General features: G+C 41.8%; 1 pseudogene; it reads left to right on the forward strand.

The window, feature by feature from the left end:
- Positions 1-367: 367 nt before the first annotated feature.
- Got2-ps3 (glutamic-oxaloacetic transaminase 2, pseudogene 3) lies at positions 368-5683 on the forward strand (annotated as a pseudogene).
- The last annotated feature ends 7711 nt before the right edge of the window (positions 5684-13394 follow it).

Consider the following 13394-nt stretch of genomic DNA (forward strand, 5'->3'; position numbering starts at 1 on the left):
GTTTGAGTAAGAGGGGAGGTGTGTGTGTGGGGGCAGCTGGCAGTAGTGAAGGGAGGGGATAATGTGGTCAAAGTGTATAGTATGAGAAAAGACTCTATTTTCAATAGAAATAAGAAAAAGATTGAGCTGGGGTATGGTAGGGCAGACTTTTAATCCTAACACTCAGGAGTTGGAGGCAGGTAGATCTCTACCAGTTCATAGTCAGTATAATTTACAAAGTGAACTTTTGACCTTCCAAGGCACACAGTGAGACTTTGTCTCCAAAAAAATAAAAATGTAAAAGAAAAAAATGGAGATTGCACTGGAGTATCCAGAAGGCCAGGAGAGGGGATCACACTCCCTGGTCTGCCTGCTTCCTCTTAGCGTGATGGGGGCTCTTAAAAAGGGGAAGAAAACTGCTTACCAAATTAGAGAAGAAGAAAACAATCTGGAAGGGCAGAAAAATATTGAGAGGCACATCTTTTCAAAGTCACGAGTAGAGATGGACGTCATGGGAAAGATGAGGAAGAGTAGCCCAGATGTGTAACTAAGCAAACCAGTGAGGAAGCTGAACAGGAAGAACCCACAGAGACTGGAAACAGCTGAGTCACTGACAACATTGGCTGTGCTGACCCTGAGAACACAGCAAAATAATTCAGCTCTGATGTGTCTCCCCTTTCCCAATGAAGCCTCACGCAGGGTGATTCTTGAGTTCCTAGGATTTCTCTCTGGCCTAATTCTGCCAATGCCTTACATTAAATCTTTCAGAACTTGAGGGAACCTAAGATAAATAGTTATCTCTGTGGTTAAAAAAAAATGTAACCCAACACATGAGTGTGGTTACCAGAAGCTAATGGAAGTTTATTTTTTCCACCTCATCGTTGTCTCCTTATACAGAGCAGCCATATCCTACTGCTGCTTGTCAGACCCTTGCTATCAACTAATGCTCTTTATTCTTTCCTTTTTGTTCATCCAACATATTCTTTTGGGTCATTTTATGCACCAGACATTCTTTAAAGCCCTGGAGATGCAATATAAGTAACAATAAGTCACATTGACCTTGTGAGGTTAATGACCAGCCTATCAAAAAAGGAGATATTCCAGAAATTCCCTTGTATCTCTCAACCTCTCAGATTATTAAAACAATAGACCCCAAAGGAGGTTGAAATTCTCCAGGAACCTCATGCTGAGAGAATAAAAAGGCACCATGCAGAGGGGGGGTCTTGTCTCTCTCTCTCGAGATTTTGAAAGTTTTATCACCTTGTCAAAACATCATACAGGACTAGACTGGAGTCTAAACAATGATGGGCAAAGGGTGGGCAGGACCAAGCCTTGACTGGGCATGCTTAGGTGAACATATTCTTGGCCCTCTATTAAAGTTTAATAGACCACCTAGTGTCAAAGTTAGACTTCGGGGAGTGGCTGGATATCTTTGCCTCTTTTTGCTCTGTGGCCACATTAAATAATTTCTTTAAAGCTGTACATTACTAACTCATCCCTTTTATTGAAGATTATTGGTAGCCAAATCTAGCCTGTGATACAATTTGTGAACCCCAAATTCAGTAACAGTGTGGAGACAGACATTGACTAAATAATCTTACCTGTGAAGTCATCATTTTACGTAGGAGTGAGGAACTACCCCCAGACCCACCATACTCAGTTGTAATCCACCTTCATCCTCTGCCCCTCTACTAGTTATAGAAAAAGATCTCTACTAAAAAACTCAGGTTGTGTCCCACTATCTATATCAGTCAACATTACACCTTCAGTAGATAGACAGGGCCCCCAGTGGAGAGACAGTGGTGCTACCCACATATCTCCAAAATTTTTGACCCAGAATTGTTCCTGTCTAAAGAAAATGCAGGGACAAAAATGGAGCAGAGACTGATGGAAAGCCATCTAATGACTGGCCCAACTTGAGATTCATCCCATGTGTAGGCACCAAACCCTGACATGATGTGCTTGCAGACAGGAGCATGACTGTCTTCTGAAAGGCTCTACCTGCAGCAGACTGAGACAGATACATACAGCCAAGTGTTGGACTGAGGTCAGGGACCCCCATGGAAGAGTTAGGGGAAGGACTGAAGGAACTGAAGGAGATGGCAACCCTATAGGAATTACAACAGTAACTCGGAGCTCCCAGAGACTAAGACAGTAACCAAAGAGTATACATGGGCTGGTCCATGGTCTGTAGCACATATATAGTAGGGGACTGCCTTGTTCAGCCTCAGTGGGAAAGGATCTACCTAATCCTGTAGACTTGATGTCCCACAGAAGGAGAATGCTGGTGGTTGGTGACAGGGTGGGTAGGTGGGTGAGCACCACTCAGAGGCAACAGGGAGGCAGGGTGGGGTGAAGAACTCTGAGACAGAGGGCCAGAAAGGGGCAACATTTGGAATGTAAATAAAATAATTTTTTATAGAAAGCCTGGGCCTTACTGAAGAGTTAGCAAGAATAAGCCTTCATCTCTATGAACCTCTGACTTGAGTTCCTACTCCCAATTTCCAGGTAGCTCGCCTAGCTACTTGTCTCTTTCTGAACTACATACCACTTTTATCATCATCAGAACAATATTTATGCTCATAACAAAAGTTACTTAAGTTTTGCTCAAAGGTTTTGCTTCTGCAACTACTCAGTTTCTCTCCTGGACTATTAACCTAAGGTTTCTTGCTCAATAGTTTACATTATATAGTTTCCCATCCAAAACCTTCTTGACCCCACTTCTTCCTCTATCTACTTCCCCATTTCTCCATTGTTTTGTAGACTATCACTAGTTGTGCTTTGCCTTGATTCCATTCTAATCCAGGCTTTACCCTATAAATTCATGGTAAAATAATTCTTTCCACGCTGACCAGCGACTTCATATTGTGAAAGTCAATCTATCTGTCATTTATCTACCACCCATATTCGGTATGCTAACATTTGATCACTATTCACCATTGGTAACATTTTGCTTACTGTCTCCCGGGACAGTTTTTCCTCTAACTTCATGGGACTGTCCTTTTGTATCTTCTTCTACTGATTTTTCTTCAACATATTATTTTTTAAATGCTTGAGTTACCTTCAGCCAACTCTTTCCCCTAATTCATACTCTCTATGAGATCTCAACTCTTTTAATCTTTTGGCTTTAAATGGCTCCTATGTACATACCTAAGACTCCTTATGTTCCTTAAATCTGTAGTTCAGATGTAGGATGACCAATTTATCCTGTTTTTTTGTTTCAGGGGACCTTCTTGGTCAAAGGCAAACTAGCAAATCCTACTCTGAATTCTCTTTTCTGTTACCCTCACTTTCTTCTCAAATTTCAGAATCATAAACCAAACTGTTTATTGAATCTGCTTGTATGTAATCAGCATATCCAGACTTAGCCCTAAGAGATTCTTCTTCCAAATACACATTTTCATGGACTTGCTCTCATTAGTAAGGGAGATTTCATCTTTTAATTACTCACATTATAGACCTTGATTTAATCCTTGATATTTTTTCCTTCTCTTGAACCATATACCCAATCTGTCAAACTGTACAGACTCTCATCTCTTCTATTGATATAACTTTGATCAAGCCACCATCATACTGTGCCTACATCAATGTGTACTCACAATTAATATTCCTGACTCCACCCTCCTAGAGTCACATGGAGTGATTTCATCCCCTCTCATAAATCATTGTGATTCCTTAACATTGAGAATTCAGCTTGTGTATGACATGGCCTCTCAGTTCTTTTCCCTTGTACTTTCCTGACCACTGTGTCACCTTGAAATTACTCCTAAATATGGAAAAGCCAGTGCGATAGCCCTTGCCTATAATCCCAGCACTTGAAAAGTAGAGGCAGGAGAATCAGGAGGTCAGGAGATCAGGGTCATTTCCAAATGCATCATGAGTTCAGGGTCAGCCCAGCCTACACAAGCTTTAATACCAACAGGCTCAGTGGTGGGGATGGATATTCAGAGATCTGAAAGTCGAAAAGCCAATGTGTAGGCCTATATAAAGGGAAGAACAGACTCCTAAGAACGAGACTAGAGAGAGGTGCCAAGACACAGCATTGATGCACATGTAAGAGGAATGAAGCCATGTTGGAGGTGTATGTGTGTAGCATCCAATGAAATTTATGTTTTTTTCCTTTTTCTTTTTCTTTTTTTTTCCCGGAGCTGGGGACCGAACCCAGGGCCTTGCGTTTGCTAGGCAAGCACTCTACCACTGAGCTAAATCCCCAACCCCGAAATTTATGTTTTGAAGCACTTCAGCTAGACTATTAAGAAGTTCAGAGAGGGCCAGGGTAAAAATACTGGAAGTAGCTCAGTATTTCTTACCTCAACAACATTATAGGTAAGAAATAATGGTTCTACAAGCTAAGAAAATGCGGTGGGGGTGAGAGCATAATAGATTCTGAAATTCTAGAAGTTAAAGGGGTGTAGAGAGAATTGGAAAAGACGCGAGATAGGTGAAAGAAAGTTTCAACAATGACTCCTAAGTTCATTAACATGTTAAATGGCAGAAACAGTCTCTGATTGAAGGGTACTGGATGAGAAACAAGCTTGGGGAAATGATGGAGCAGTTAACCTTGAGCCTGCTAAACCTGAGGAAGCTTTAAGACAACTAAGATGATGAGTTGATGATAAATTAGATACACAGAAATGAAGCTCTGAATTGATGTCTGAGCTGGAAAGATATGTACAAGGGTGAGTGTAAAGAAGATAAGAGGCTTCCCCTGCTCTTGGCTCTGCCACCATCCATTGCTGTAATGATAATGGAAAGTCTTACTTCTTCCCCAGTGTCCGGAAAGCAGAGACCCATAATGCTGCAAAAAATTTGGACAAAGAATACTTGCCCATTGGGGGGACTGGCTGAATTTTGTAAGGTTTCTGCAAAACTGGTTCTGGGCAAGAACAACAAAGTGCTGAAAAGTGGCTGGTTTTTCACTGTGCTGACCATTTCTGTGACTCCCTTAAGGGTTGGAGCCAGTTTTCTGCAAACATTTTTTTAAGTTCAGCCAAGATACCTTTCTGTCCAAACCATCCTGGGGAAATCACATGCCCATTTTCAGAGATGCAGGCATGCAACTATGAGGGTATCAATACTGTGACCCAAGACTTGCAGATTTGATTCCTCGGGAGCCATAGAAGACATATCAAAAATTCCACAGCAGAGTGTCCTCCTCCTGCATGCCTGCTATCCCAACTGCACAGGCATGGACTTGACAGAAGGAAATAACATCCGTGGTGAAGGGAAAGAATTGCTCTACATTCTTTGACATGACCTACCAAGGCTTTGCCAGCAGTGATGGTGATAAGGATGCCCCAGGCTGTTCGGCACTTCATCTAGTCCGCATCAATGAACCTTTGGCAATTGTATGCCAAGAACATGGGCCTGTGTGATGAGTGTGTGGGAGCCTACACAGTGGTCAGCAAAGACACTGAACCTTTTTGACTTCTCCAGACTTGCAAAAGCATGGTTGCAAGAGGTAAAAGGCATCATCAGCATGTGAACCCAGTTAGTCTGAACAAAGAGGGGACTTCCCACAACTGGCAGTGCATCACCGACCTGGTTTACATGTTGTTTCACCAACCTAAATCCGGAGCAGGTGGAAAGGCTGACCAAGGAGTTCTCAATCTACATGACAAAGGATGGCCAAATCTCAGTGGCAGGGGTCAACTCTAGCAATATTGGCCAACTTGCCCATGTCGTTCACCAGGTCACCAAGTAATTACCAGAGTGCAAAGGAACGCAGACTGCCTTTCCTTCAGCCTTTGCCCTTGTGAGAGTCATGTGCAGGGTGAGGGAGTATGGGTGGTGGTGGATCCTGTTTTCAACCACAGTGCATAAAGCTCGGCAATTGAACGTGTCCTTCCTTGGAAAGGAGGTTGATCAGAGGATTTCATGGCTGGTAACTGGAACTTCATTGGCTCTAAATCAAACTCTTTTTCATCTGTGGTCTACAGCTTTTCTGAAAGTTTACACATGCAAGAAAATCACAACACCAAAAATCTTGTCAGCCATGGCAGTGGCATAGGTCAGAAACTTTCCTGAAGCCTCAGACAGTATCAGAGGCTCTGCTGTGGACCTGGCTCATATTTGAGGCTGTGAGAGAAAAAAAAAAAACCCTAGTTCTGTCATTAACAGTTGTCCTCACACTTGTCTTTCTGGTATGGAGTAACTATGTCAGCAGATCACATTATAGAAATTATGCTTTATCAAAAGCAACAGGTCTTGTGCCTCTCCAACAAGGACAGTAAAAGATGTAGTGTCTTGTCAAAACAAACAAACAAACAAACAAGAAGATAAGGAAGCCTGGACAAAGTTTTGCATGAATTCTTGCTAAGTCATATCTTAACTATTCTGAAATTTTATAGCTAACTTTTAAAACAAAAGTACATACTTACACTTTAATTCTTGGAATCAAGTAGTTTTATTAAATATTTTTACATTTTTGTTGTTATTTCATTTCCTTTTTCTTTTTCCTTCCTTGTCTCTTCTGGGTCAAAATAATGGCTAATGAGACAAAATATTAAGAACAACATAGACCCACCAAGATAGAGAAGTGCATAATAAAAATTCTTTTAAAATAGCCACAAAAAATTTATAAAATTTACAGATAAATGGATGAGGCTAGAAAATTTATCTTAAGTAAGGTAGCTCAGATACCAAAGACAAATATTGCATGTTTTCTCTTATATATGGATGTTAGCTTTTAAGATTCAATAATTGTGCAATAATCTGTATATAAACACAGAGATTAGTTATAGTGCAAGGGACTTTTTCAAGTGCAGGGGAGAATCTCAAAGGAAGGGAAAATGGAGCAAATATAGGTGTGCAGAGGTGGGACTGGAAGGGTTAAAGGGGAAGGTGGGTGGAAGAAGAGGGTAAGAGAAAGAACATGGGGGAGGGGTATCTCACACTAAGGGCCATATGAGGATGAGGGTCATACAAAAATAATTACTATATATACTTTAAAAAATATATACATACGTGAAGAAATTTAAACAGGGTCTCCAAACAATGGAGGAGACAATGCCCTAATGAAAGAGACATCGTTTGCAACCAAGTAGAACCTCCAGTGTCAGGATTGGGTTACATCTAATTAAGTAATTGGCCAAAGGGGGCTCATGGAAATTCCCCCGAACATTTCAGGTGATTGCCAAGGCCAACCGTAGTTCTCCACAAACCAATGATAAGGTCCTACTGTACATATTACATATCACATTGAACACAGAAAAGTTGAACTGGTGCCTACCTAGAGGCTTCACAGCTACTGAATAGTTTTCATACTTCTGGAAAGTATTCCAAGATAAAAAGGAGGAAAGGCCATCCAGAGACTGCCCCACCTGGGGATCCATCCCATATACAGACACCAAACCCAGACAATATTGCTGACTCCAAAAAGTGCATGATGACAGGAGCCTGATATAGCTGTTTCCTGAGAGGTGCTGTCAGAGCCTGACAAATACAGAGGCAGATGCTCAAGCTAACCATTGAACTAAGAACGGGGTCCCCAATGGAGGAGTTAGAGAAAGGACTGAAGTACATTTCAAATGTTATCCCCTTTCCTGGTTTCCCAACCATAAACCCCCTATCCCATCCCAGCTCTTCCTTCTTGCATAAGGGTGTTCCCTCAACCACCCACCTACCACTTCCTGCCTCCCCATCCTGACATTCCCCTACACTGAGGGGTCCAGCCTTGGCAGGACCAAGGGCTTCTCCTTCCCTTGGTGCCCAACAAGGCCATCCTCTGCTACATATGCAGCTGGAGCCACAAGTCTATCCATGTGTACTCTTTGGATGGTGGTTTAGTCCCTGGGAGCTCTGGTTGGTTGGTACTATAACTATCTTTTAATTGACTAGAAAAAATATTCACCCAGAACCCAAAAGATAAATATTGTAGGTTTTCTCTTCTATGTGAATTAGCTTTTAAGCCTTCCATAGGCCATGTTACAATCCCTATACCTACTGAGATTATAGACTTAGTAAGGAACTAGGGAAATGGGAGAAGAGGATCTCCCAAGGAAGGCAATACAAAACATATAGTTATGGGGATATGGGGAAAGGCCAGAGAGGGAGAATTAAGTGGGGCTAGGGAAGAAAGAGAAAGATAAGAGGGATACAGGGGGATAAAACTAATACTAAGGCTGTTTGGGAAGCATATGAAAACCTACTGTAAGCTTCCTAAAACATATGCACATATGAAAGAAGTCTAACCAGAGTCACCAAATAAAGGGAGAGACAATGATGAAAGAGTGGAACCTTCAGTGGCAAGAATGGATTACATCAAGTTAAGGGAGCTGTGTGGAAGAGGAGGTAGAAAGAGTCTAAGAGCCAGAGGGAATGGATGACATCAAGGAAGCAGTGTCCTCAGGAGTCACAGGGACTGTGACAGAATGCACACTGTCTGTGCAGGTTTGCAATAGTTTGGGTTCTAGTGCTAAGAGGGAGAAAGTGGACCCAAGCTCCCATCCCTCACCAAGTAGCTATTTCCACTTCACATCTGCTTGCAAGGGGAAAAGTTATATGGTACTTTTGTAGATTTTTTTCTCATATTGCTTTGTTTGGGCACTTTTTGTCTTACTGCTTTTTATTATAATGGTTTCTTTTTTAAAATCAATTCCTTTTATTTAATGGTTATCATTTATTGTTATTATTATTATTATTATTATTATTATTATTATGGTTTATAATAGTGTGTCTGCAAGTGCACGTATGTGCACATGTGTGTCACAGTTTCTGGTTTGGTTTAGTTTTGCTTGGATTTTTGCTTGTTTGTTCATTGTTTAAAGAAAAAGAAAAGGCATGAAGTTGGTGGGTAGGGTGGTAAGTAGGATTTGGGAGAAGTTGTGGGAGAGGGAAATATGATCAGAATGTATTTTATGAATTTTTTTCTATTAAGAAAATATTTTTGGTCCCATGCATTGTGGCTTTCAGATGTGGGTCTCCCTTTTTTGGGGATCATTGACTACTGGCCCAGGAGGACAGAAGGAAGAGAAGTGACAAACATGGATTGGAGGACTGTGAGTATGACATAAGAACTTCTGAGAATCCGCTTAAGTGACACAGCTCTGCTTCATTGCTCCAGGGTTAGGGTATCTAAGGGACCTGAGGAGTACTCATGGAAAGGGCTGACTGGTTAAATCACAGTACCCAATTATTACATTGGCTTGGGGAGAGAGAGAGATACATGTGATGAATCACACAGCACTTGTAGAAAACTGTGCAGGGTTATCCTCCAAAGAAGACCTAGCATCTGTACCAGACACTCTCCAAACACGATCATGCAGAGAAAAGAAAGCCCCACTGTAATAGGGAGTGCTCCATTTTGCACGGAGCTCAGAGAGCTATCCAGACATGGTGGAATGACACCTTAAACGGCAGGGTTCTCCAACACTTAGATAAGGATTATAAGTATTTATAAGAACATAAACCAAAGAACTGATGGGATGACATGCCAGTGTGTTGTTCTAAAGACAACTGTGCACAGAAGAAGTGGATTTAAACTACAGGTAAAGAACCACAGCCTACTTTCCCATCTGATGTCTCACCTAGACATTTCAGAGCCTTATATGATGAGCATTGTCTCTGGCTTAATAAGTTGATAGACTTTCCTGAGGTGACACAACCAAAGCATGTTTGAACAGCTACCTTTGAATATTTTTCCTTTAGTTAGGTTGGCATGGTCTCTATACAATGGGAGGTTGCCTGCTATGTGATCATGCATGTACACAAAAATTCCTAGAACTTAATGGGATAAGTTAAGAAGACAATCTTTGTCTTTTCTTCCTTTCTTCCTCTCTCTCTCTCTCTCTCTCTCTCTCTCTCTCTCTCTCTCTCTCTCTGTTTCCTTTTTCCAGCAAACATTAAAATTCAACCCACTCATGGTTCTGGCCCAGAATAACCAATCTTTTGTAGCTTTGACTCAGACCATAAATCATGGCAAAAATGATTATCTAGTGTTTATGTCAACTCTATAACAGATTCATACAAGCTTAAAATAAAGTTAAAAAGCAACATGGTCTATCAAATTGCTGTTATGATGTCCCTAATGTGCCACTTATTGTGTACCCAAGCTCTTCCTAGGAAAACACTATGGTCTTCAATGTTGCAGTGACCAAGAGGAAGCCATGACCTGAAATAGATAATATGTGACTTAGAATAGTCCCAGTATTTATCCAGTGTCCTTAAAACCCTAAATGTTGTCCAAAAAAAAAAAAAAACAGCTTTACAAACAGACAAAACAAACAATCCAGTGTATAAAGCTTCAAACTTTCCTGCATCCCTACCTGATTTTAATCATTTCTCTGCCTCTCTACCTGCTATCTCTCTGCTCTGTGATCCATTCTCTCTGATACTTTGAGGATGAGGCTTTGTTCCCTACACCTTTCTTTTTTTTTTTTTTAATTAACTTGAGTATTTCTTATATACATTTCGAGTGTTATTCCCTTTCCCGGTTTCCGGGCAAACATCCCCCTCCCCCCTCTCCTTCCTTATGGGTGTTCCCCTCCCAACCCTCCCCCCATTGCCGCCCTCCCCCCCATAGTCTAGTTCACTGGGGGTTCAGTCTTAGCAGGACCCAGGGCTTCCCCTTCCACTGGTGCTCTTACTAGGATATTCATTGCTACCTATGGGGTCAGAGTCCAGGGTCAGTCCATGTATAGTCTTTAGGTAGTGGCTTAGTCCCTGGAAGCTCTGGTTGCTTGACATTGTTGTACATATGGGGTCTCAAGCCCCTTCAAGCTCTTCCAGTTCTTTCTCTGATTCCTTCAACGGGGGACCTATTCTCAGTTCAGTGGTTTGCTGCTGGCATTCGCCTCTGTATTTGCTGTATTCTGGCTGTGTCTCTCAGGAGCGATCTACATCCGGCTCCTGTCGGTCTGCACTTCTTTTCTTCATCCATCTTGTCTAATTGGGTGGCTGTATATGTATGGGCCACATGTGGGGCAGGCTCTGAATGGGTGTTCCTTCAGTCTCTGTTTTAATCTTTGCCTCTCCCTTCCCTGCCAAGGGTATTCTTTTTCCTCATTTAAAGAAGGAGTGAAGCATTCACATTTTGATCATCCGTCTTGAGTTTCGTTTGTTCTAGGGATCTAGGGTAATTCAAGCATTTGGGCTAATAGCCACTTATCAATGAGTGCATACCATGTATGTCTTTCTGTGATTGGGTTAGCTCACTCAGGATGATATTTTCCAGTTCCAACCATTTGCCTACAAATTTCATAAACTCGTTGTTTTTGATAGCTGAGTAATATTCCATTGTGTAGATGTACCACATTTTCTGTATCCATTCCTCTGTTGAAGGGCATCTGGGTTCTTTCCAGCTTCTGGCTATTATAAATAAGGCTGCGATGAACATAGTGGAGCACGTGTCTCTTTTATATGTTGAGGCATCTTTTGGGTATATGCCCAAGAGAGGTATAGCTGGATCCTCAGGCAGTTCAATGTCCAATTTTCTGAGGAACCTCCAGACTGATTTCCAGAATGGTTTTACCAGTCTGCAATCCCACCAACAATGGAGGAGTGTTCCTCTTTCTCCACATCCTCGCCAGCATCTGCTGTCACCTGAGTTTTTGATCTTAGCCAATCGCACTGGTGTGAGGTGAAATCTCAGGGTTGTTTTGATTTGCATTTCCCTTATGACTAAAGATGTTGAACATTTCTTTAGGTGTTTCTCAGCCATTCGGCATTCCTCAGCTGTGAATTCTTTGTTTAGCTCTGAACCCCATTTTTTAATAGGGTTATTTGTTTCCCTGCGGTCTAACTTCTTGAGTTCTTTGTATATTTTGGATATAAGGCCTCTATCTGTTGTAGGATTGGTAAAGATCTTTTCCCAATCTTCCCTACACCTTTCTTAACTCTGTACCAAGGAGCTAATCCTTCTAATCTTTTGAGCTCTGGCATGTGGCCACTACAAACTGCAGGTAGACATCTGCCAGAATATGCAGTCACTGATCTCTTTGAGAGGGACTCCCACTATTCTTGGTGGTGGGCCCAGTATAATCAAGAGTCTTACAACGGAAAGGAGGTGGGAAAGTCAGAAATGAAGATGTGATCAAAGAAGTGAAGAGGCAGACCGATCTGAAAATGCTATGCTGCCCACTTTAAAACCTGCTAGAAACCACAAACCAAGAAACTCTCGAGGCTGCCAGCCTCGAGAAAGTAGAGGAATGTGGATTTTCTCGTAGTTTCTTAAAGAAGTGCAGCCCTGTCAACACCCTGATTGCAACATAGTTGGAATCCATCACAAACTGTTGACATCTATACTTTAAGAACTTACATTTGCATTGCCAAACTTATTGTCAGAAGACCAATTCCTGCAGCTCATGACTTCCAACATCAAAAAGTTAAAAGAAATTTCTTTCCACTCTCAGAAAATTAAGAATTCAAAGATAGGTATGATGGTACATGCCTTTAATCCCAACAAAGGTAGGCAGATCTCTGCAAATTCAAGGCCAGTCTGGTCTACTTAACAAATTCTGTAGCAGTACCCAATTAAGATATTCAACTGATCCTGGTGACAGCAGCAGTGCTCTTCAATACCCAACCCCATGTTTTGAGTTCTCAAGTGGAAGACATATATACGCAGCCTTTATATATTTATTTGTCTTAAACAGCTTAATGGCTGGGCCACTTCCTAACCTCCATATGGTTCATCCGCCTACCTCCAGTAGTCTCTAATTATCACTTACTAAAATCTGTACTCCATCTCTGTTGCTCTAGACCCAGTCAGGGACTTTCATGGGGCACAATCCTCCAGCTCCTATGCTCTCTGTATCATGCCTCTTAGGCATGGTGTCTCTCCTCTCCTTGTCTTGGCATAGAGGATCTCTCCTTCCCTCCTCCCTTGGTCCTTTGTTCAGGAATCCTACAAGTCCTGCCTCTGTCTCCCTGCCCAGCCATTGGCCAGCAACTTTCTTTACCAATCAAAACCAACTGGGGGAAGAGGTCCCTCAATGTCATACATGATGACATATGGATTCTTGTACAATTTTAGACACTCAGATTAACATAATACAGACATCATTAGACAAAACCCATAACAATTCAAGGAGAGCAGGGACTCTGTAGAGAGATTGTCTCAGAGAGAGAGAGGGGGGGGGGAGATTTTTGAGAATTCAGTCTGTGTTGTATGTTGGAGCATCTTTTGGGTATATGCCCAGGAGAGACATGCTGGGTCTCAGGCAGTACTATGTCCAATTTTCTGAGGAACCTTCAGACTGATTTCCAGAGTGGTTGTGCCAGCTTGCAATCCTACCAACAATGGATGAGTGTTTCTCTTTCTCCACATCCTCACCAGCATCTATTGTCACCTGAGTTTTTTAACTTAGCCATTTTGGCTGGTGTGAGGTGGAATCTCAGAGTTGTTTTGATTTGCATTTCTCCCATAACTAAGAATGTTGAACATTTCTTTAGGTTCTTCTTAGCCGTTCGATATT

Source organism: Rattus norvegicus, chromosome 9 (assembly GCF_036323735.1).
Source record: "Rattus norvegicus strain BN/NHsdMcwi chromosome 9, GRCr8, whole genome shotgun sequence".
In the NCBI taxonomy this organism is placed as follows: domain Eukaryota; kingdom Metazoa; phylum Chordata; class Mammalia; order Rodentia; family Muridae; genus Rattus; species Rattus norvegicus.